Here is a 23,298-nt window from a genome sequence, read left to right as displayed (position 1 = left end):
GATTCAGTAATTTTCAATCATTCTGCTACAAGAATGGGCATACATTTATCACTGTGATATAATGCCTTTAGGTCCTTTAGAAAGATACCCAGAAGAGATTTAGCTGGGTTAAATGGAATTTCTCTTTTTAGTTTTTTAAGGAACTGCTATATTGATTTCCATATTGGTTGTATTAGTTTACATTCCCATCAAAAGTGTAGAAACATTCCTTTTCCCGAATAACCTTAAGATTTACTTTTGAGTCCCTGATGATAGTCATTCTTACTAAAGTTAGGCAAGAGAAAGACATAAGAGGAATATAAATAGGAAAGGACAAATTCAAACTCTCTTTTTGCAGGTGACATGCCACTTTGCATAGAAGACCCCAAAAAGCACCACCAAAAGACTCCTAGAACTAATAAATAAATTCAGCAAGTGGCAGGATAGGAAATCAGCACCAAAAATCAATAGCATTCCTGTACACCAACAGTGAACTCACTGAGAAAGAAATCAGGAAAACAATTTCACTCATGGTAGCTTTAAAAAAATATTTAAATACCTAGGAATTAACCTAACCAAGGAAGTGAAAGGCCTGCATAATGGAAACTATAGTACTCTGAAAAAACACACACAAAAAAACAGACATCGAAGGAGACATTAGAAAACGGAAAGACACCTGCTGTTCCTGAATAGGCAGAACTAGTATTGTCAAAGTGGCCACATTACCAAAATGATATATAGGTTTAATGCAATTCTAATCAAAATATCACCAGCATTCTTCACAGAGCTAGGAAAAACAATCCTAAAATTTGTATTGGAGCCAGTAGGAACCCAGAACAGTCTGCCCTCTTTTGTGATGACGCCATGGCTCCCTGCACCCTCAATTTGTGCTCTGCAGGGGCGGGGTCCCCATGGCTGCAGATTCAGGTCATATAGTTCTGTGCTGTTTAGCTTCTATCTGGGCTAGAGGAGGGGCGACCCCTTATCTTGCAGGCTGAGATCACTGATCTAATCACGGGGAGTCACTAGCAGGTGAGCTTCTCTACTGCTCTAGGTTTGAGACAACACATGGCTAAAATAAGAGTACAAATGTTTATCTTGAGGAGTCACATAAAATGAATCACAGAAAACAACTAGGAAAGAAACTAGGAAAAAGCAAGCATTTGATGTTAGCTATTCTTATTTATCTTGATAAAGAATCTTATATGTATTGAAGCAATTTTCTCAGACTGACAGTATTTCTGTGTGGTTATTAATATTCCCAGGATCCTGAAATGCACTCTTTCACTGAGACTTGATATCCATCAAAGATTATCAGAAAGAATCCCAGATAAAAATCCGAGAAAATTGTCATTTTGCCCTGTTTGGCTATGTTACTTTGCAAAGACGGAGAGTGGTAGCTAAGTATAGGATAAATTATCATGAGTTTATTTCAAGATGATTGCATTGTTTCTCAGAAAATTACATGAGATACCATCAACATGAGAATTAGGGAAGTGAGTGTATTTTTCATAAATTTGCAAGAAATAGATATCACAGGTGTCAATTACCTACAATTGAAGTTTCTATTTTGGTCTTGAAAGTCATTGTGAATAGAACTTATCTAAATAATTTGAAAAACAGAAAGTCCAAATTTATCTGAAACCAGGAATTTCTCAGCCTTAGTGCCATGGCCTTGTGAGGCTGGATAATTCCATGCTGGCATGGAAGAGAGGACATCCCACACATTGGAGGCTGCTTAGGAGCATTTTAACCTCTACCGCCTAGGTGCCCATAGCACTATTTCAATTATGACTACCAAAAATATCCGTAGATGTTGCCAGATGTCCCCTCAGAGTAGTGGTGGTGCCAAATTGCCCTGGTGGAAAGTCCCAGCTGTCGACTGATGCCATACTTCATTTATCTGAAGCAGTTCACTGGAGAATTGAGAAAACAGTTCTGAGTAGGAGAAAATATACAAAGAAGAAAGAGGCCTGGGATGACCCATTTCTCTTGGCTGTGCATTCAAGGTGTTTTGTTCAAGGTGTTTTCCGGAAACTGAAAGGAGTCCACCACCATCCTCACAATGGCAGCCACAGCGCCTTACTGCTTGGCAGCTCCTTCCCAGCCACAGCAAGCCTTCCAGATGACAGCAATTTATTTCAGAATAATCCAATACACCAACCTCCTCCTCACATTCTGAGCTATTGCTCTTCTTTCAACATCACATGACAACATTTATCTCCCACCACGTCACAGCAACTATGTGTCCCATATGCTATAAAGTTAAGGACTCATATTATGCAACTGAATGGTCCTTTTTAAGACTTTGCAAAGCTCCACGGATTCATTTACAATAGTGGCTCCTCCTATGATCCTTCTCAGAGGCAAAACCTTCTTGACATTCTCCCACTTATTGCTTTGCTTTCCTCCACAGTGTGCTTGGAGTTTCAAACCTGAGAATCTGGAGAAACACAAACTCAACATATCTTCAAACTATGATTGTGTGACCTTCAAGTCATATGTTAAGTCATGAAGATATCACTCCTTGCAATAGAACTTTGATGTTTCACAAAGCAGTTTCTTGCATTTCCTTTTTGCAACATGCAAACAACCTTAGAACCATGCACCAAACTTCCATGTCTATTTGGGGAGAGTCCCTGGCAAGTGACTAAAAGAACTTTCAGGCCATAAGGAAATGAGAGACGTGAGCTCATAGAGCAGGGGCTGGCATACTAGCTGGCGTACTGGCTGGCGTGCTTCATTCCATTTCAGCCCTTGGTGTCTGCTCTTAAGCCAAGACCAAGAGGGACAGTGGGGTTTGGGGTGTGTTTCTTCTGAAACCACAGAATATGGATGAAGGCTGTCCTCAGACTTAATAATTTCATGGCTCTCCTGAGGAATGTAGGGAACACAGGAGGAGGAGGGAGTTTTGCATCAGTTTTTTAAAATCAGTTTCGTTATTCTATCTTCAGTCCAGTTCTTCTAGATAGAAAAGGGAGGGGTCAGTCTGCCTGACAGCATCATTGCTCAGAAAGGACAACCACGCAGCGTCTAAGCTCCGAGCTCATCACCTTTCCAGGTCACACACAGATGCCTCCTCTCAGGCAACTCCATCTTCCATGCTTGCAAGCCCCCAGCCACAGAACACAGCTCCTGCTGGGGAGCTCTTTTTGGATCTTGGCCCTACAGACCTGCATTGAACTTGCACACCCAGCCCTTAGGTCCCTCATTAGACTGTGAGAACCCCATGAGCAGGTCCACGTGTTTTTCTGCCTTCAGGCACCAAACCTGAGCTAGAGCCCTTGTCCTCCGGGACCTAGAAGGACAAAGGAGACCTTTGCTTGAAGTCACTCAGCTTTAACTCAGGCTCTCAGTTCAGGCCACCCCTAAGGTGTTAGTCCTCCCACCCCAGTTATGATAAATACTCTCAACTTCTCCACATCCCTTTATACACAGTGGTGGCATCAGCAAGTGTTATTTCAGCTGCAGTTATAACAATTATACTTGTCAATCCAGAAAATCTGAATCAACTGGCGTATTTCTGCCCACTTGCTTTCCTTCTTCCATTTTGCCCTTCTTCCCCTTCCTTCATTTTTCCTCCCACCACTAAATATTGTGCTGCTGACTCTGGCAGGATCTTTTCTAGACTCTAGGATTCAGTGGTGGATACGATCAAGTCCTTATTCTCCCTGTGCTTACATTTTAGTGGGGACTCAGACAGGCTGAGGATTTTGAAGTGATTCAGCCACCTTCTTCCACCCAGGTGGGATCGATGGGTGTCTGACTGTAGGGAACCTGGCTGCCTTCTGTAGTTTAGATGGGCGTCTCCTGAGGCACGGTGGTCACCATGGTGGCAAGGAGGAAGGTGCTTGGACCTTTAGGAGGTGGGGCCCTGTGAGAAATCTTTGTCTCTGGAATATTCTCCATAGGAAACTGCATGGTCCTGCTCTCTTCCTGGGTGGAAAGTGAGCATGTGTGCCCTGAATTTTCACCAGGCACCCTGACCAGAGGTCTGGTCTGTGGTCCACTTGATCGCGAATGGAACCTCAGGCACTGTGAGCTGACACACCTTTCTGAATTATCAGAGGTATTTCACCATGGTGACAGAAAGAGAGCATTGACTGTCATACCTTTTGGTGTATGCCCAGTGTCCTGAAGTGTCCACCTCCTTTCGATGTTCTTTCAAACAGAAAATTAAGTATGTCTTTGCTGAAACTTATTTCCAGGCTGGCATTGCATTGGGGAACTGGGGATGGGCAGCAGCCACTGACAGAGGAAAGCTGATTTCGTCCTATGTAATAAGAGAGCTTATTTTGTACTACAAGGTGATTTCTTGTATTTCCTGTTTCCTTTATTCAAATAACTCCTAAAAGGTAAACCTCAAATTGCTAACCTTATTTGGAAAAAGTGCCTGTCCGTCTGAGGAGTGACTAGGACACAAATGTTTCCAGGTCCTAGGAAAACAGTGGACTCCATCTCACACCCATTTGTCATCTGACACATCCTTACAGATGCTGTGCAAAACTCCTGCTTTAAGAAGAGGTGTTCCTGGGATTTGATCCCTAGCACTGGAAAAAAAGGAGAAAAGAACAGCTAATTATATCTACATAGAAATTAGGGCTTAGTGAACTTGCCAGTTGAAAGCAGTTGGAAGATATGAAGGAATTTTTTATGATGCATATCCTAATAAGTACTTCTGGTCTATCAATAGAAATATAAATTATTGCCTATAGAATGTCGACATGTGGACTCTCCACAAAGAGAAAATTATTTCAATACAATAGAAACAATAGACATTTTAAGACTGGCATCTTAGAAACCAATGAAATAAAAAGTTGAAAAAATAAAGGGAAAATGATTTACATGTCATTAGAGGGAGAGAAAATGAGTTTCTGCAAAGATAAAATTCAATCTTCTGTTTGAGAAACACATTCTCATAAATAAGGGAGTATTTTTTGAGATATTCAGAATGTGTTTGAATGGGACAAAATTTCCCTTCCCAGGGCAGCATGTCCTTTATAACAATGCCACTGGTAAGGCTCTGATAAAAGAATTGTTTTTTTGTGCCCCATTTGAACTAAATTATCAGGTATATAAGGATCCACTATTACAAATCAAAGCACCACACATACTCCTGTCAGTGGTTATGTTTTCTTAATGGTTTTGTGGACGATTGTCCTTCCATCCTTTGGGGGAAGGATCATTTAGTTTCTGTTTGTGTGTATCTGGTTTTGTTTTAGGTCTTGGAGGAGCCACCACATCAGAAGAAACCACTCCAGTGACACAAATGAAGTCACTGTTCAATCCTATGTATGTTTGCACTGTCAAAATGGCACTTAACCCTTCAGTGTCCGCTGGCCTTAACTCATGCCTTGGAGCAACTGGGTCCATGTGTCTCATGCTTCAGAGCCAGTTTGACACCAAATGCAAAGAGACATCAGACTACATTCTCCACGGGGGAGACCAACAGATGTTTCATACAGCCGGAATCGACATGACAGCGAATGACCCTTAAATTAAGCTGCATAATGGATCTACTGGGCTTCATCCCCACTACCAGGTACACGGAGTCATTAATATCTTTTGTACTACTTACAGTAAAAAACAATGGTTCTTCCACACGTACAACAATCTAGCTCACTTACTCTGTCTTTTCAAAAGCACTTTTTACGTTTCTCTTTCCTGTTAGGCCAGAAGATGTTGTGGGGACCACTGACCCCAATTCATCCTTTCATTGTGGAAGCACCTAGAATTGAAAGCATGGCTCCACATGCATGTGTCTTTGATCCATGGGAACTACAGGCCTGTGTGAAGTCAAATCCCACACTCCTTCGGGAAAGCCAGCCTTCTGCTATTTAGTCTCATATATGATAGCAAAGTGACAAGAGAATTGCACACGACTACAGACTTTCTCTTCTGGGGCTGAGAGAATGCTGTGAGGGCAGACAGGGTGTTGGAGCCAATCAGCCCTGGGTCCTGGGCTCAGACTCCCCATCCAGCAGCTCCGGGTTGTCAGTCGGTCATTTATTTCACTTTTGAGGCTCATTTCTTTCATCTGTTAAAACATAAAGGTATAGTGTCTTTTGGATAGTTGTGAAAACCGGAGAAACTATCTAGGATTCATCTTACTGTTTCACTCTCATTGTACAACAGATGCGGCACAAGCTCCTTCAGCTCCAACGTGGCTCCTCTCCCTCAGTCTCTGAGCATGCTTTCTGCCTTCCAGCACACCCTCTTCTCAGTCCTGTGAGGATCAGTCCTGCTTGTTCTTCCAGCCCCAGTGTCAATGCCATCGCTAGCACTAGATCTTCCGTGGCTACTCTGCCTTCCTCCACTTGTGCGCTGCCACCTCAATTTGCTTCCTTGCTCGCCTGGGTTAGTTGTTCCCTCTCATGACATCCTGCACATTTCTTTCATAGCCCTGACCAATATGTGTACTTGTATCACTGCTGACTCATTTGCTTGTTTCATAATTATTGCACTAGGCCGTAAGCTGCCGACCACGTCTCTGTTCACTGAATACTCTGAACAATGTGCCGTTTATACCGATAAAGACTTGACAGGTATTGCTCAGTCAGTGAAGGGGGTGTTTCTTATAATTATTCCTATATGTTGAAATACATAGCCACACTTATTGCTGTTTTTGAGGGGAAGAAACCAAGGCTTTGCTGGTTGAGGTGAGTTGGTTAATTTTGCTGTTCATGTCGACTGGATCTAGGCCTTGAGCCCATGGTTTTTTGCTTCCAGGCTCTGTGTGCTTTTCACCATTAATCTCAGCAAGGCAGAGAGATGCCACCAAAACCACAAAGCAGAGGGCATATTACGGAGTAGAATTGGAAAAGGGATGCTGTGATTCATGATGCAATTCCATATTGGAAAATGAAAAAAATACTGCTTTCATCATGTGCACTGTAGGACCTACGGCTCTACATTGTCTTGGTTGGGTGAGCAAAAGTTAACAAAGTAATTTATAAAACCCTACTGGCTAGGTATGGTGCACACCTGTAATCCCAGCACTCCGGAGCCAGTGGCAGGAGGATAGGTGAGAGTTTGAGGCCAGCCTGGACTGCAGAGCGAGGCCCTGTCTCAACAAACAAACACAAAAGCCAAACCAAAATAAAACAAAAATCCCTCACTGTACTCTGGCTAAGCCTGTCTCTGCCACGCATCTGATGCTCATGGAGGAGCTTACAAAGCCCTTGTGAGTCTCACTTTCCCTGATCTCCATTCACTGCCAACCACCAGGTCCTGCTCATTTCTCCATACCTGCTGTTACCGCGCTAGTGTAGGTGACCATCGTCCCTGGCAGCCTCTTCCCTTCTTACCACCCTGCAGACCTTCCCTGAACTATACTCGACAGACGGAACCATCTTCATTCCCCAAACAAACTGCTTTGTCTGCTGGCTCCATCCATCTGTAGATGTTGCATGGATACCTGTGACCAAGTCTGGGGCCCAGAGAAGGGCAGTATTCTACCTCTACTGCCATTCTTACCAAACTTGCCAATTTTATGGACAACCTGGGGCACCGCTTTTGACCTGGCAGAACTGTGCCTCTCAAACCATCTGAAGGATCATTAGAAACAAAATTCCAATCCACCATGGCCAATGCTTTATAAATTAGAATAAATTATGAATTACTAGAAAAAATTTTTTAAAAATTGAAGCCATACACACATTTAAAAATTTGTAGATTCAATAGCCATCAAATTTGTTGAGGAGAAAGAGTAATAAATTTTCCTAACCCATCACAAAGTTCATGTGTGATAACTCTATAACAAAAGACAGAAAAACAAGAAGAAAGCATAGCTGAGTTATTTGATATAGCTTTTATGTGACACCATGTATGCAAATATCACTGTCATGATTTTACAGATTCATTCATTCTTCAGTGGAAAATTGAGAGGTGGGGGTTCAGGGGGAATTTTATCCAGATCTGGGCAATTTCATGTTTGTTAAACTGGAATTATGGCTAGTTCAAACTCCATTTCCACCTCACCCAGTCTGTCTTAATTTTTTTAAATACTAAATTCAAGTCATTTGTTCAGTGTCTAAAAAAGAGGTTACAGTCAGTCATCCACTCATATGCATGGGGTCTGATCTCAGATATGCTAAATGTGGAGCGTGGAAACCAAAACAAAGCCTGCTATGTGGAAAGCACTTTCACTTATGGTTCATTGGTTTTTGTACCGATATCTTAAAATACACTTCAGTGCAAGTTTTGTCAGTTAATCTTACTTTATGAGTAAGCTAAGAACCCAAACTACATTTCTTTAAACCTGTTTTACTACTATGGCACTTTGATAAAATGGTCAGTAACCAACTTCTTTACTGGCCACAGGTTCCAGGTACCATGTGCTGGAGCATTTTAAATGTGAGTATCTATGAATGGTGTGAGACCTAAGTGACTCCATTCTAAAATTTGGTGGCATAAATTTCAGTTATAAGAAAAACCACAAGATGTATTTTGACCACCTGCATGTGATAGTGTTCAGCTGTCCCCTAGCAACAGCTAATCAGTAGTTAGCAACCATTTGCAGCTTGGGTGTGCAAGGCACAATCAATCAGGTTTAATTGCCAATCTAGAACCTTGCTGTAACCACTATAAAAACCCCTGCTGATTTGGAGTCAGGGCTCTCAATCTTGACCCACTGCGGCGGTGACGGTCAGGAGTCCCTGCTCGAGCTTGAATAAACGACCCTCGAGTGTTTACATTGGAATCGGCTCCTTGGTGGTCTTTGGGGACCTCGAAATCTGGGCACAACAATGGTAATGTTTTCCTTCATGTAAGTGCCTGTTCAGAATCTTTTAAATGCCAAATATTTTCATGGCCAGTTTCATGTAGCAATTTAGAAAATATTCAGAGATTTTGAAATTTAATTGTATTTAACCAGCCTCATTGTGCAACCATGATGTATAATAAAGAATTTGAAACAGAGAAAAAAAACCAAAACTTTTCTGTGACACAGAAGCCTTCAGAAATGAAGGCCCAGAGGCCCGGGAAAGACTGTTCACCTGCTGAGGTGTGATGGAGAGCGGACAGTTGTGTAGAGCTATGACCAGACAAAAGTCGTTATCACCTGAGGCGACGAGTTTACAGGGAACTTGAAAGAGCCTCGCTGTGTAGATTCTTCTTGGTGTCTCTGTGTGATGTTCCGTCACTGGATGGCAGCTGTCCCATGGTGGGGAGGGTCTTCAAGAGAGAAAGTCAGAACACCGCTGCTACGCTAGGCTTCTGTTTCCTTCAGCTCACAGTGCTGGATACGTGAAGTTGCCATATTCTGGGGTAGTGTTTCCTGCACCCAGTTAATTGCTTCAAAGTTTCCAAATGCTTACTTCCCTACCTGATCTTACCTGGCGGGGTACCACACGTGTGTGGGACACAAAATTTCAGTGTCACAAACAGATAAAAGAAACAAACCTTAAGGGTATCTCGGCAAGGCTGTTTACTTCTGCAGAAGGGTACATGGCCGGGCTGAACAAAGGCGACCTGAACACACAAGTAATCTTTCCAGTTTTTATTCCCTGAAACCAGTGTCACTGTGCCTTCCCGATTGGTGGGAGTGTGGCCTCACAGTCTAACTCGATTGGCTAGTTCAATGAAGTCATGGTTGCTGGGAAGAACAGATCCTATGACTCAGGAATCTCTGTTACCCACAAAGCTCATGGCAAGTGGACTGGTGCATGGCCGTGTGTCCTAAGTTGTCTTTCTAAGGAGTGGTGAGACAGGCACATGTACATTTTGCAAAAAGGAAAAAAGATTGATATAAAATGGATTTAACCTAAATATCCCCCTTTGATAGAAAAGAGGTAAAACTACAAAAGCAAGAAAGAGGAAGATGGCACAAGCTTCGAGGGCTCAGCTCTGCTAATGCAAACACCTTTCTGGAACCTGCACTGGGTAGGCCATGCCAAAGGAAGTTACTATGGAATAGCCTATAATTTTGCTGTTTAGGTGTTGCTCTGTGTATTTACATTCATATTTCTACCTATGTGTTTGTACTTTTATAGCACAATGTAGTGGGCCTAAAATAAACTCATAAATTTGGTCTTGGGGAGACCCCAGATTTCTGGAAGAGAGCTCTTACTACTAAATTGCCTCACTCCTAGAATACTACCCCAGATTTCAAACCATTAAACATCTCTGACTGAAAGCACTGCAAAGAAACATCCGTGCACATATTTGTTGTATGCTGCAAATAGTAATACAAGTGCTGCATTAGCATTAGGTCCTGAAACATCCCCCAAGAAAGCCAAGATGAGCCATAGTGAGTAAGCTTATATTCAGTCAATAAAACAAGCAGCTGGGGTGGGGATGAGGTATATTTGTTAAAAGGGCAGAGCAAAGCATATTTAGAGGTAAACAAAAAGGCAGCTGGAGAGATGAAGGAGATTTATAGATGGCCAAGAGATGAATAACCAATCATTTTTCCTTGGATAAGCCTTATTACTTAAGGCTGTGTGTATTATAAAATACCACAATTCTAAAATATCAGAGGAGTCAAAGGCAAGCTCATGAGGATCATTAATCACTGATGAAAAGAGACAAGACCCGGTTGAAGGCTCAGAGTAATGACTTTGGGGGTTCTTTATCATAAAAGCTCAGATAGATTGTAACTATGAGGCAGAATCAGAGCATGAGCATCACTGGGGTCTGGCTGAGGAAATCTGAGCACCGTGCCTATAACCCTGTTTTCAGTGAACACAGTGGGGGCCCTGGAAAGAAATATTCAAGAGCAGTAGACTTTGTTCCCACACTGAGTTGAGAATGAGTCAAATTAATTTGAGAGGTTAGAACGCTGAGGGTTCAACAAGCCGTGATTATGGATGCATAGGTGTTTCCAGTGGTTTTTCCCCACAGAGAGGATACAGCCTGAAAGCTGCATAACCTGCCGTTAAAAATACTAAAACAGCCTAGGGAGCAGGACAGGGCACTGACCTTGACGTTAGAAGACTCCTTTACAGATTTGAATCCTTCAGTAACTGCCCACTGGATCTTCAGCGAGTCACCAAGACTTTTCTCTTTTCAATCTCATTATCTGAAATGCGGAAATGAAAAGAAACTTTCTAGAGTCAGCTTGGCCAGGTTGCTATAGATGGAATAAGATCTTATGATGGGAGTGAGAAAGTTGAAAGTGATCGAGATGTGTAAAATCTGACAAACATACTGATATATGTCACGGTAGCTTAACCTGGTCTAGATTCTGGAGATAAGGGAGCTCCATTTTTAGTACACCAACACTTTGAAAGTATTTATTAATAATAATGACTATTCCAAATAATTTTAATGATAGCTATATGGACTCTATTTAGCTCATGTTAATGATTTTTTTCTCATAAGGTAACACTGAAGAACTGCAAACTAAAATATGGTGAGTTTTAACATTTTCATTGCTACTTTGTTGTTTTATTGTCCTTATCTTCCTCCTCAGCATTAAATATTGCTTAAGAAAAATGGGCGAGAAACAGTAACCAGTCTGGATGCCAGTTTATTCCCTATCCCGTCATGGTGCTTCCCAGTCGGTGATCCATAGCTCTTGGCAGACAATGGACCCAGCTCTAGAACGGCTACTGCTTCAGGTACCTGGAGCCTTTGATGGACAGGGAAAGAAGATCAGCATTAGGTGTGGAATCGGAACCACAGTTTTGCGCCTTGCTAATGTTTTGCTCTTTTCCAACTCAGGATGACACTCACAGGAGCTGGAAGGACAAGTCCAGCCATGCGGGGCCCATGTCTCTGAGCCTAGGTGGCTGGCTAGCAGCCATTCTTATTGTTCCCAGGCTGCCTACATGCAAATATTCACAGCCAGCCAGCCTGCTAGCTACATAGCTAGCAGCTGCTAACTTCAAAATGCTTTAATTGTTGGACCACTGTTCCCATTAACATACTTTCCTTTGTCTTTATCTCTCCATTAATGGCATACAAATTAGCATAATTTATTTATTACTTTGCAAACCCTGTAACAGTGTCTAGTGTATCTGAGAAATAAGGATCTCCCATAATAATACTGCCCTCGTTCTAGGAGGAAATAGCCTCCAGGGAGCATTTCTCATTTCTCCAAGATACATTTGATCTGATTTAAATTTAAATGGATGTCAATATTTAAAGGGAGATTGGGGAATAAAATTCAAGTGTCTGAATTCCAAGTAATCCCAAGGCTAAACTCTAAACTTTGCTACTGTATGTCTATATTATTATAGGAAGTGAGAACATACAGTGATATCAAGTGAGCTTAGTCTCTGGGCTCTGAAGATGTAATGATGAGAAATGCAATATTTTCAATATTTCTATCTGAAAGCACAAAAGCCTGGTGCCCTGAAGGAGAGGTATGAAGTATCCTCAAAGTACTGAAGGAAATAGAATCAATGTATATCTTACAAATGGAGTTTTGTATCCATTGAAATAGTTCCTATTAACATAAAAGCATAGACATCTAGGAATCCACATAGAACTGAAAAAGCAGAGGTAATAGTTACAGTTCATAGTTTTTAAAAGATCAGTATATTTATATTCAAATTACCTTTGCTGTTAGATATATACAAAATTTCATGAATGTTTAGCTGGAAAGTATATAACAATAGATAATTTCAAGATTTTGACTACTGGAAAATACAGATTCTGCCAAGAAAGTGTATACACACTTCAGCAGTTTGTTCTACTAACAAATGTGTGGATGCTCATGGCCACCACTTAGAGCATCTCTTGTAATTGTAGAGCCCTAAGGTAACTTCTATTAGTCTCAGGATGTCTCAATATTATTAGTATTAAAATATTTGTACAAATGTTCTTTTCCCAATGTATACTTTTTTGGTGAATGCTGCATTATGTTTATCACACTAAATATTAAAGAAAGTATAGAAATTCATAAAATGAAGACATGAAAGATGCTATGATTAAAGATAAATTGAATAGAATTAAGAATAAATAAAAAATAAACCCAAAACCCTACTACTACAGATTGGTAATGCTGAGAGAAAGCAGTATGCTTTGCTACCTGCAGCTTACATGACCTTTGAACCTGCAAAGATATTTATGCTTCAGTGGAATAGTTGCTATGAGCATCAGAGGAGTAATATATACAGTAATATCTCGCTTCACAAATGCTTGTTTGGGACAGAAGCATTCAGCACCATTTGCCTCCATTCACGAACTCCACATCAGGTGACGAGCACGACCATGACCATTTTTACCAGGACAGTGGAACAAATTAAGTTCATGAACTGAGGTACCACTGTAAAATAGTTTTGACAGTGCTCACCCACAGGCAGACTCAGTGGAGGTTTAACTATTAATAGTACTAGAGCTGCTAGTACTTACTAACATTTTAAAAATTAGTTTTCACATTTTTTTCCCAAAGAAAAATGTACATATATTCCAAACTCCTATATATTCATCCTGAGAAATGTTACTGAGACTCTCTGAAGATAGAATTTCCAGAACAGGATCATGGGTTTAGTTGTAGACCTATCAGAAAAATTATGAAATCACAAAAATTTAAAAAAAAATTGGAGATACTTCTGAAATTCTTTAGAAGTAGTTATTCTGTGCATTCACTTTGGGAGAAGAACTGAAAATTATGAAGGACAAAATTCTATCCCCACTTGGATTGAGGATGGGAGGCAGGGGCAATAGCTAAGAAATGTAGTCAACACCCAAATCATTGTTGAATGGACTGCCAATGTTGTACCAACATATTTTAGAGAAAAGAAGCTTTCCTAACCAGAATGTAACAGTTTCTTGTTACCAGTACAGTACTGGGAAAAATTTAATTTCTTCAGATTCCTCCCATTTTTTCTCCACATCTTGGATTTAAGAAAAATTCAAACAGCCAGAAATGTGGTGAGCTCAAATGTTTCAATACATGGTCAGCATTTGTGCATATTTGCTGAGCTAAGTGTGTAAGAGAGGAGATATATATATAGCTTATCAGATTGATTTACAGTGGCTGGAAAGTAATTATTACTAAGTATTAAAAATACTTCACTATTTTTATATTTTCTGAGGAGAGGCAGGCACACGAAGAAGACCATGGACAAAATAATTCTAGTCTACATAGAATGTCATGGGTCTGTTGTTGACTTAGTAAGATGAAAATGGTATAATTATATATAAATTTCTAGTTTACTTGTCACTCTATATTGTATTTTGCACAAATTAATCTAAAAATCTGCCTAAAATACTAATTGTCTCTGACTTCAGAATATATACATACACAAAAATCCTCAAGATAAAATGTTGATTTAGGGTTTCTGGTGAAGGTAAAAATATAGCATACCATTTTTTAAAATGCCCCTTCTTACGTGTTAGTGGGGAAAATCTGGGCTGAATCCATCTCCGCAGAGCAATGTGATATTAGCCTCAGGGTGCAAAGACTTCACTTTCTGGCCATTCTCCCGGTTGCCTGGTGTAGCAAGGACAGCAGGGCGACCATGGAGGACAATGGTGTGCTATGCTTCTGAAAGCCAGAAGAAAGATGTTGGACATTTTCACTGTAAAGAAATGATAAATATTGGAGGAAAAGACATGTTTAATATGACTCAAATATTACATAATCTATACATGTATCAAAACACCACACCCATTAATATGTACAACTTTATGCTTTCATATATCAGTTAAAATAAATTTAAATAAGTAGTTTAAAATCCATCAACCTTTATACTTAGGATGGAAAATGAATCCATTTGTGGAAGAACCTGGAACACTGATTTCCTTCTCTACACCTCAAAACTGTACATATCAAAGGATGAAACAAGTGAATGAACAAAATCATGAATGTGAACAATGATTTTGCATTCTGGTATGTTCCTTTCCCCAATATATTTTATACTATATATGATTATTTATGTGAACAAAGTTCTGATTTAGAATAGCTAAATAGAAACTATTATCCTAATTGACTGTGGTATTATTGGTAACATGAAATTGACAGATTTTATAGTATTAAGTGGCTTACCAAACTTTCTCAAAATCGAAATAGGAAGTGCTCATATCCCTGTTTCTGAACTGAGCTCTGTGGATAAGACAGCTGCAGAGGACTTCTGTTACAGTGTGCAACCATGGTGGTGTAGGAAATGAAAGACTACTCGGAGACTTAGTTCAGTCATGGAGAAGCACAGAGGGGCTACTTCTTCACCATAAGAGAGCCTCAGGCAAGCAGCCCCAAACTGAAACTTCCATGGCTGTTTACTTGTAATTCCAGGACAGGAGAACAAAGATGTACAAGAAAGACATTTGCAACACTTGTATAGAAGTTTCTGTCATGAGACAGGGGTGGAAAGAGATGGCCTGCTATGTGATGCATGCTAACCTAGTTAAAGCAAGCTTATCAGGCAGGAAACTTATTGGAGGATGGGAGGAACACAATGACGGGAGCAAACATCTCGGAGAGTAACTTACTGTTAATTCTGCTCAACTCTTGTCCTTCAGATTTCTCTAATCTTCACCCATGCATTCCAGAAGCCTGGGAACTGTTCTCAAGGTCCCTACATCTTACATTCATATCAAGCATTCCTCTGGTTAGAGTCTTCCCACAACCTTCATCAGATATATTCTTTGTTCTTTATTAGTTACATTACTAGTTTACACATAACATATCCTTCTACAATAAACTATATCTTTTATGCAAAACAATAAAACCTACCCTTATGATCCTGCAATTTCAAGCATGGAGGATAATAAATCAGTAGAATTTCATCATTTGAACTGTATGTTTCTCCTTACTTATTTAGAATCTCACCTTCAACCATTCCCATACTTATTATATTAAATTCTTGGTTAAAATGACATTTTTCCAAGATAGAGCTTAGCAAACTTTTTCCATTTCTGAAGATAAGGATAAGCAAAGAAACTTTTAAACCTAAATTAAGTAGTGTAATATGAACCAACATAATCAGAAACTATATGAATTCATGTTCAAAATTTGGTCCAAAATGATCTCTCCTTAGCAGTATAGAAGCTAGTCACTCTTCCAACTCCTGCAGCCTGAAGAGAGCTGAGCTATGAGAGAAACAGCTTCTTTCTCACCAGATGGGTGACATTGCAATGAGTTAGGGAATTGTCACTCTTCATCCAGTCTTTACTACAATCAGCCAATATTAAGAATTCTTCCTTTCTACCATGTCAGATGTTGTGCTTGTGGGAGAGTGGAGTTAAGCTATTTAAAAGTTAGAGCTCAAATGTCGTGACTCAAACTTGACCATACTTGGCTCTTTTGTTCTGTTTATGGTGTTATATCTCTAGTCACTAGTTACACAATTTTTTATTGTGCTTCTCTTCTTCTTCCAGTCTTCTTCTGATGAGTTCCAAAGTCTTTTAGAGTCTGCCTATAGGAATTTTTTGTGTGTACTGTCTCCTCTTCATTCCTGTTGGTTTAACTCTAGTGCAAACATTTTTGCATAATTTACTTTTGTGCCCTCTGCATTCTTAGAAGCACCAATCAGACTTTGCATCGCTCTATCATCCAGGATGTAGGATGGAATCAGGTCATGGAAGACCTTCAAAGACTTTCTTAGACTATCTTGAGATTGCATCATCACAAACAGCTGCACAAAATATCTCATCTGTCCCTCATATTTAAATGTACTTGTATGCCTTTTAAACTATCTATTTAAATTTACACTTCTTGAAATTTAATTTTAGTTTACTGGAAAATAGGGCCATATTATTGTAAATATCTGCTTTATGACCTGTTTGGTTATAAATGTACAAGTAGCTGACAATGAAATGCACATATTGGAATACTGAAATGATTACATTTTAGAAAAAAGCAGAAACTATTATTTTAATCTAGTGAAATAGAGCAGCACATTCTGGTCATGGTTAATAATGTCCCTGACTTTATTTTCAGCTGCTTATATGCCACAAGCTAGTACCAGTCAAGCATGACAATGCCAGCTGTATGTGCTTTTCAATCTGAAATGAGGGCATAAATGATTGCTGCAGGCCCTCTGGCTAGTGACTTGGCATTCTGCAGGTCGGCCAGCTCCAGATTCATGTGTGAGCCCACTCCTTCAGTGTGTCACTCCGTGAGTCACAGATGACTAGCTACTACGCAGGGTCACTCTTTCCTTGAGGGTATTCCCTTTGGTTTCATTTGCTCTTTGAACATTTAAAACTGCTGTTGACAGTATCAGTTCTAATCTTTTACTCATTTACCCTGCTCACCAAGCTAAGTAACGATCCTTGCTGATATTGACACAGTGGATGTTTGTTGGCTAGGAGAGCTTATGCAGAAAAAGAAAATCAGATTTCACAAAAAAAGAAACAGCTAAAATTAAAGATTAGAGGAAATAAAGCAAAGCAAAGCGATCTTTACTGTCTCTTCTGAATGGTAGCATTAGAGACATTATGACATTGATATTCTTTTTATATGTGTATAAAATTTTCGTTTATTAGATGTTGCATTCATACAAGAATGAATTGGTGTACGTACACACACACACACACACACACACACACACACACACACACGGGCCCCACAAGCCTGCAGGCCCAGCTTTTAACGAGAATCAGATTCTGTTGAAAGGGGTCCAAAGTTAAATAACCGTGTAATGATTTCTGCTTCATGATGAATCGTATTACATAAGAGATAGAAGGGGGGTTTGGGTAGTGGCAAATGAAACATGGTACTACTTGGAAATTTTCTAAGACACTGGCTGATTTTAGCTGCTGTGTAAAGTAAGTTAGTAAAAACAATCCCTCTTCTATTTTGTTATATGTTTCTCTCCAGTATGGGTAATTTAGTTTACTAACTCTCTTATGAAATATTTTCTAATAAAATTAAATTGTATCATGTGATTGTATAAATATTTCTGGTTAGTCATTGCTTTCTCTTCATATTTTAGAGAAATCTGCCATTCAGCTGTTATTTTTATAGTTCATTATCCTTTATTATTGGGGGGGGTCATTTTTCCTTCTGTGGGTGAGTGTAGCTTGATCTGCTAACCAGAAATTGAACAGCCCCTTTTTGGATCGTTTACTCTCCCTACTTTATATACAATCCCTGTTCTTGATTGCACATGTAGAAATCTGTTTGTGAAAGTTCTATGCTCTTGTTAGAATTATATTCAATAAATGAGATTTTTAGTGTCCTTAGGATGTACCACGTTTTGAGATTGTCCTGATAAAATTGAAGATAATGGTGCTGAGGACCTAGTTCAAGCAGTGAGGGGTCATTTTTGTGATTATTCTAGACTAGAGAATGTTAGATTGAAATTTAATGCCAGAGGGATGCAAAACAGCCAAGGTAACCTGCTTGATATGATTTAATGTTTCATGGTTAACCTGGTCAAGTTTTTGTGATGAGAGGTTAAACAGCTTTAATCTGGCAAGCAATACTGATGTGGAATTTAGTGAATTTCTCAGAATAAAAATTAAAAATAAATGACCAAACAGCCTTCGCCCAATGAAAGACATAGAACATGAATAATGCCTTTGATAACTATGGGTTCTTCAATTCTCTTTCCATCAAAAATTTTCTCAATTTTGAGTTCATGACTCTTTAGGTCTCTAAAGTTTTACTACATTTATATTCATCTTGAATATGTTGAATTAAAATATTTAATATGTTCTTTTGCCACTTTTGGCTAAAAATTCTGTCTCTCAATTTCACACATGCTGGTATATGTGATGTTTCACATGTGAATTGTGCATCATTCATATATGATTTTTTTCACTTTCCTATCAAGTGGCATTTTGCTTGTTTTCCATTTTCTGCAGTTGCAAACAATAATCATATAGCACATATATGGGCTTGTCTGTGTTATATACTATATAATGCCAGATGGTTTTGCAAAAATACTTGTGCTAATTTACTCTCCCACCAGCAGCATATTAACATTATTTGTTCAACATCCTCTCTGGTATTATTATTTTCTGAGTTTTATTCCTGTGGCTGGGTATTTCATTGATGTTTTAATTTGCATTGTCCTGACTACCAATAAGGTTGAATGTCTTTTTATTTGTTGCTGAGGTGGCCGTATGTCCTCTTTTGGGAATGGTCTGTTTTTTCTATTTTGTTTTTGAGCCATGGGAGTTCACGATTCTGAATATGAATCCCTTATTAAATATACATGCTTATACTTGCTCTCAGTTGTGATTTTAAAGATAATGCTTTTAATATCTTATCATAAATAAACAGTTTGTTGTGTTTTTTGTTTGTAGTTATCTCCTGTTCCTGGTTTGCTAAGAAAATTTTAAAAAATTATGAATGGATGATAAATTTGGTTGAAATCCTTCTGCATTTATTGAGATGAAATGTTTCTACATTAGTCTGGTAGTGTCTACATTGAAATATTTTTCTAATTTTCAGTCAACCTTGCATTCTTGAGTTAAATACAGCCTGGTGATGAATGTACAGTTTTTTTTCTTCTCTTTCCCCAACCCCCATCCTGATGTGTAAGTTTTAAAACATTCTGTGGCTGACATTGTATGCCAAACACACAAACATACAGTCTTCCTTTTATTTTGCCTTCTTCTAGCTGACAGACTGGGAAGTAAAATAATCAGCCCGTCTCTGTTTCAACTACAGGAGCTCTGTGTCGAGGCCTAGGTCAATGAGATGTGAACACAAGTCTGAAATTCTCTGAAAAAAATTTTGCTTTTCTGACCCCAAAACCACAGTTCCCTCATAATTTTCCTCTTCCATTCATCCTCCCTAGAACCAAAACATGGCAGGAGCTGAAACCATCAATTTGTGACCATGAAAGAAAAGTCAAAATGAGACCTTAGCCCTGATGTTTTTTATTTTATTTCATTTTACTTTTTATTAATTATTATCTTAATTGTAGAAAGTTATGGGGAACAGTGTAAAATAAAACTCTTAGAATATGAACTTCAAGTTTGGTAGGATTTCTGTTATTCAACTCTACTCCATGTTCAACTTACTATTATTTTGCTCTGAATTTTGCTGTCTACATTTATGAATGAAAATGACCTGCATTTTCCTTTTCCTTTTAGTTTTGCTAATAAATGCAGACATGTTTTAACAGTCAGTTTGTGTGATAGATAGGGCTGGGGGACAAGAAGGAGGAAAGGGAAAAAGCAATTTAACTTGTAACATTTCTGATTTCTGTGATATAACAACACTCTACCACCCACCACTGTCAATTCAGGATACCTGGGTGAGTTCACTAAATGTGAGGTTGGGAAGGAATGTGTGTAATAAGCTTCCATTCAAGAGGCAATAAACTTGCTCTAGCATACTATTGGATATAATGCTACCTTCCTAAAGCAAGTCGCTGAGTGTTCACTTTTTTTTCTGTTCTAGGAAGAATATGCTTAAGTTTGGAAGTGTGCCTTCCTCAAGCACTGGGTAGAATTCACTTATGAAATCATCTGAATGATTTGTTTGTTTGTTTATTTAGTGTTTTGAGACAGGGTCTCCCTATGTTGTTTTCTCAATAGAAAAAAAAATGTGTATTTTTCTTGAAGATTTCTTTTAATTATTGATTTGTTTCCATTTTTATATTGGGTTACATTTTTAGATTGGGTTTAAGGTGAAGTCACAATTGTTCCTTAGTATTAAGGGGATCAGTTGCAGGACCCTACTCAGCAGATATCAAAATCTATGGCACTCAAATCCCTCAATAACATAGAATAAGTGTGTAGCCTACATACCTCCTCACATACACTTTAAACCATCTCCAGATGACGTATATACTTACCACAATGTAAATGCTCTTTAAATGTCATATTTTATTGTTTAGGAAACTGTGATGAAGACCAAAAGTTCTGCAGAAGATACAGTTTTTTTCCAAAATGTTTTCTGTCTGTGCTTGGCTGAATCCATATATGTGGATTTTACATGGAGGGGTGACTGCGTCTGCAAAAGACCCTCTCTTTTCTTCAAACTTGAATGTATCCAATGTATCTGTTTTCATCCATAATATTGTTTCCTAGTTCCTATACATGTTGTTGTTGCTGGTGGTTCTTTGGACAGCCTTCTTAGTTTTATACATCTTTTCAAAGAACTAATATTTAGCTTTGTTAGTTTTCTCTGTTTTATCTTTGTCTTCTCTAATTACCAATTTTGTTCTTATCCCTCTCATTTCTATACTACTTTCCTTGAGTTTATTCTATTGTTCTTTATTACTTTTTAATATTGTTTTCCATCTAAATAATTTTTGGCCATTCTTCTTTTCTACACTTGATCTTAGCCATAGGGCAGAGAAGTGATTCCATTCTTCTTTTCTATCAATGCATTTTAAGCTAGACGTTTCACTGTAATTAACACTTTAGCTCCTTCCTGCAAGATACTATTTTGGAATAATTTAGCTTAAAATGTTTATTTATATTTGTTTGATTTCCTTTTAAATTATTAAATATTAAGAAGTGTATGAGTTTTAAAGTGCCAAGATGAGTAGATGTTCTTAAGTTATATTTTTACTGAATTCTAGGATAATTAAAGTATGCTTATAAAACAATGTCTGTATAATATCAATTCTTTAAATTTGTTGACACTTTAAATTTATGGACTAATGCAGGAGCAATTTTAATAGGTGAGTACTCCAAATATCACTTGCAACATAGTGTATATGTTTTTAAACTTACTAATTTTATATAATATTTTATATATTTACTAAACTAATTCATCAATTACTGAAAGATGTGCCAATATATTATTGTTATATTGAGTCTCCATTTTTCTCATTACTAATTTTTCTCATTACTAATGTGAGACCACACTAATAAATATACACAGATTTAGAACTATTAATTTTCCTGGTGAATTTAACTGTTGGCCATTATATAATGCTACTCATATTTGTTATAATGCTTTTGCCTTAATTTTATTGTATGTGATTATTTACAATATGTATGTATGTATGTGATTGTATGTAGGGTTTTGTTAATATTTTACAGTTATATCTTCTTTTCGATCCTACCTTTTGTTTTAAAGGTGTCTTTCTTTTTGAAATCACTTTATTGATGTTATGGCTTATATCTAGATGACCCCACAAACCCTCATGTGCTCATAGGTGGGGGTTTTGGGAGGTGAGTGGAACATGGATGTGTGATAACTAACTGGGTTCAGCCTAGTTCTGCATGTAGATAATGGAAACCCCACCATGGGTGTCGGTGACACCAATCAATAGGCTTATAGCCTGGAGAGAATATAAAGGGACAGAAGGAAGGCAGGCTGCTGCTTGCTGCTTGCTGCCTTCTGCCTGTCATACCATAAACTGTTTCTTCTCTCTGATGCCTCCCTGTTAGGCCACCCTACCTCGGAGCCAGCAGACTATGGACTGAAACCTCTACTAACTGTGAGCTGAAATAAACCTTTCCTCTTTAATTTGTGGATATCAAGTATTTTGTCCCAACAACAAGAAAAGTAACTAAGATATGTGGTATAATTGATAGATTTAAAAAGCTATACACATTTAATATTTAAAACTTGAGTTGGAGAAAATTATACACCTATGAAATCATCATAATTTATCCCATGGACTTATCCATTACCTCCAAAAGTTTTATCCTTTCTTCTTCTTCTTCTTCTTCTTTTTTTTTTTTGGTACTGGGCATCAAATTAAGGATCTTGTGCTTGTGAGGCAGGCATGGCACCATTAAGCTAAATCCCCAGCCCCTTTCTTCTTATTTATTAGTGTTTATTTTTTGTTGATAACAATATGTAACATAAGATCTACCTTCTTAGTAATTTTAAGTTTTTAGGTATACAACACAGCATTATGAAATACAGGCACTATGTTATAAATCTTTAAAACTTTTTCATCTTGTACAACATAAACATTTTACCCTTTGATTGCTATGTCCCTATTTATCCCCTCTTCTATCCCTATGAAACCACCATTCTACTCTCTGTTTTTAAGAGTTTGATTATTTTAGATTCATATTAGTAGTATCACAAAGTATTTGTTCTTCTGTATTGGACTTATTTCACTTACTGTAATATCTTCCAGATTCATCCATGTTGTCCCAAATAGCAGGATTTCCTTTTCTTTTAAGGTCAAATATATCCTATTGTATGTATATTCCACATTTTCCCATCTATTTATTCATTGATGGACATTTAGGTTGCTTCAATTTCTTGGTTACCATGAATATTACTAATGAGCACGGGAGTGCAAATGTCTCTACTAGATCCTGATATCAATGCTTTTCAAACTGCACTAAAAATTAAGATTTCTGGATCAAATATTTGTTCTCTTTTTTTGAAGAGCCTTGTTTTCCATAGTGAATGCACAAATTTTCATCCCCACCAACAGTGTACAAGATTTCTCTTTTCTCTTCATCCTCATCATTTGTTATCTTTCACCTTTTTTATAAAAGCCATCCTAACAGATATGAAGTGACATCTCATTGTGACTTTGACTTTTA

General features: G+C 38.3%; 1 protein-coding gene across 1 annotated transcript in view; it reads right to left on the bottom strand.

The window, feature by feature from the left end:
* The window catches only part of Myo3a (myosin IIIA), a 420,268-nt gene that overhangs the window by 279,560 nt on the left and 117,410 nt on the right, over positions 1-23,298 (bottom strand). Inside the window, exons 4-5 of the mRNA XM_087207257.1 lie at positions 14,262-14,450; positions 10,900-10,999 (exon numbers count right to left, since the gene is read on the bottom strand). The gene's annotated coding sequence lies outside the window, so the exon portion shown is untranslated. The remainder of the gene's footprint in view (positions 1-10,899; positions 11,000-14,261; positions 14,451-23,298) is intronic.

The sequence above is a fragment of the Heterocephalus glaber genome, unplaced genomic scaffold (assembly GCF_053883595.1).
Source record: "Heterocephalus glaber isolate CG9 unplaced genomic scaffold, H.glaber_assembly_v1.0 deba00000768, whole genome shotgun sequence".
Lineage (NCBI taxonomy): Eukaryota > Metazoa > Chordata > Mammalia > Rodentia > Bathyergidae > Heterocephalus > Heterocephalus glaber.
Note: the sequence above shows the minus strand (reverse complement) of the source record. Positions and strands in the feature narration are given on the sequence as shown.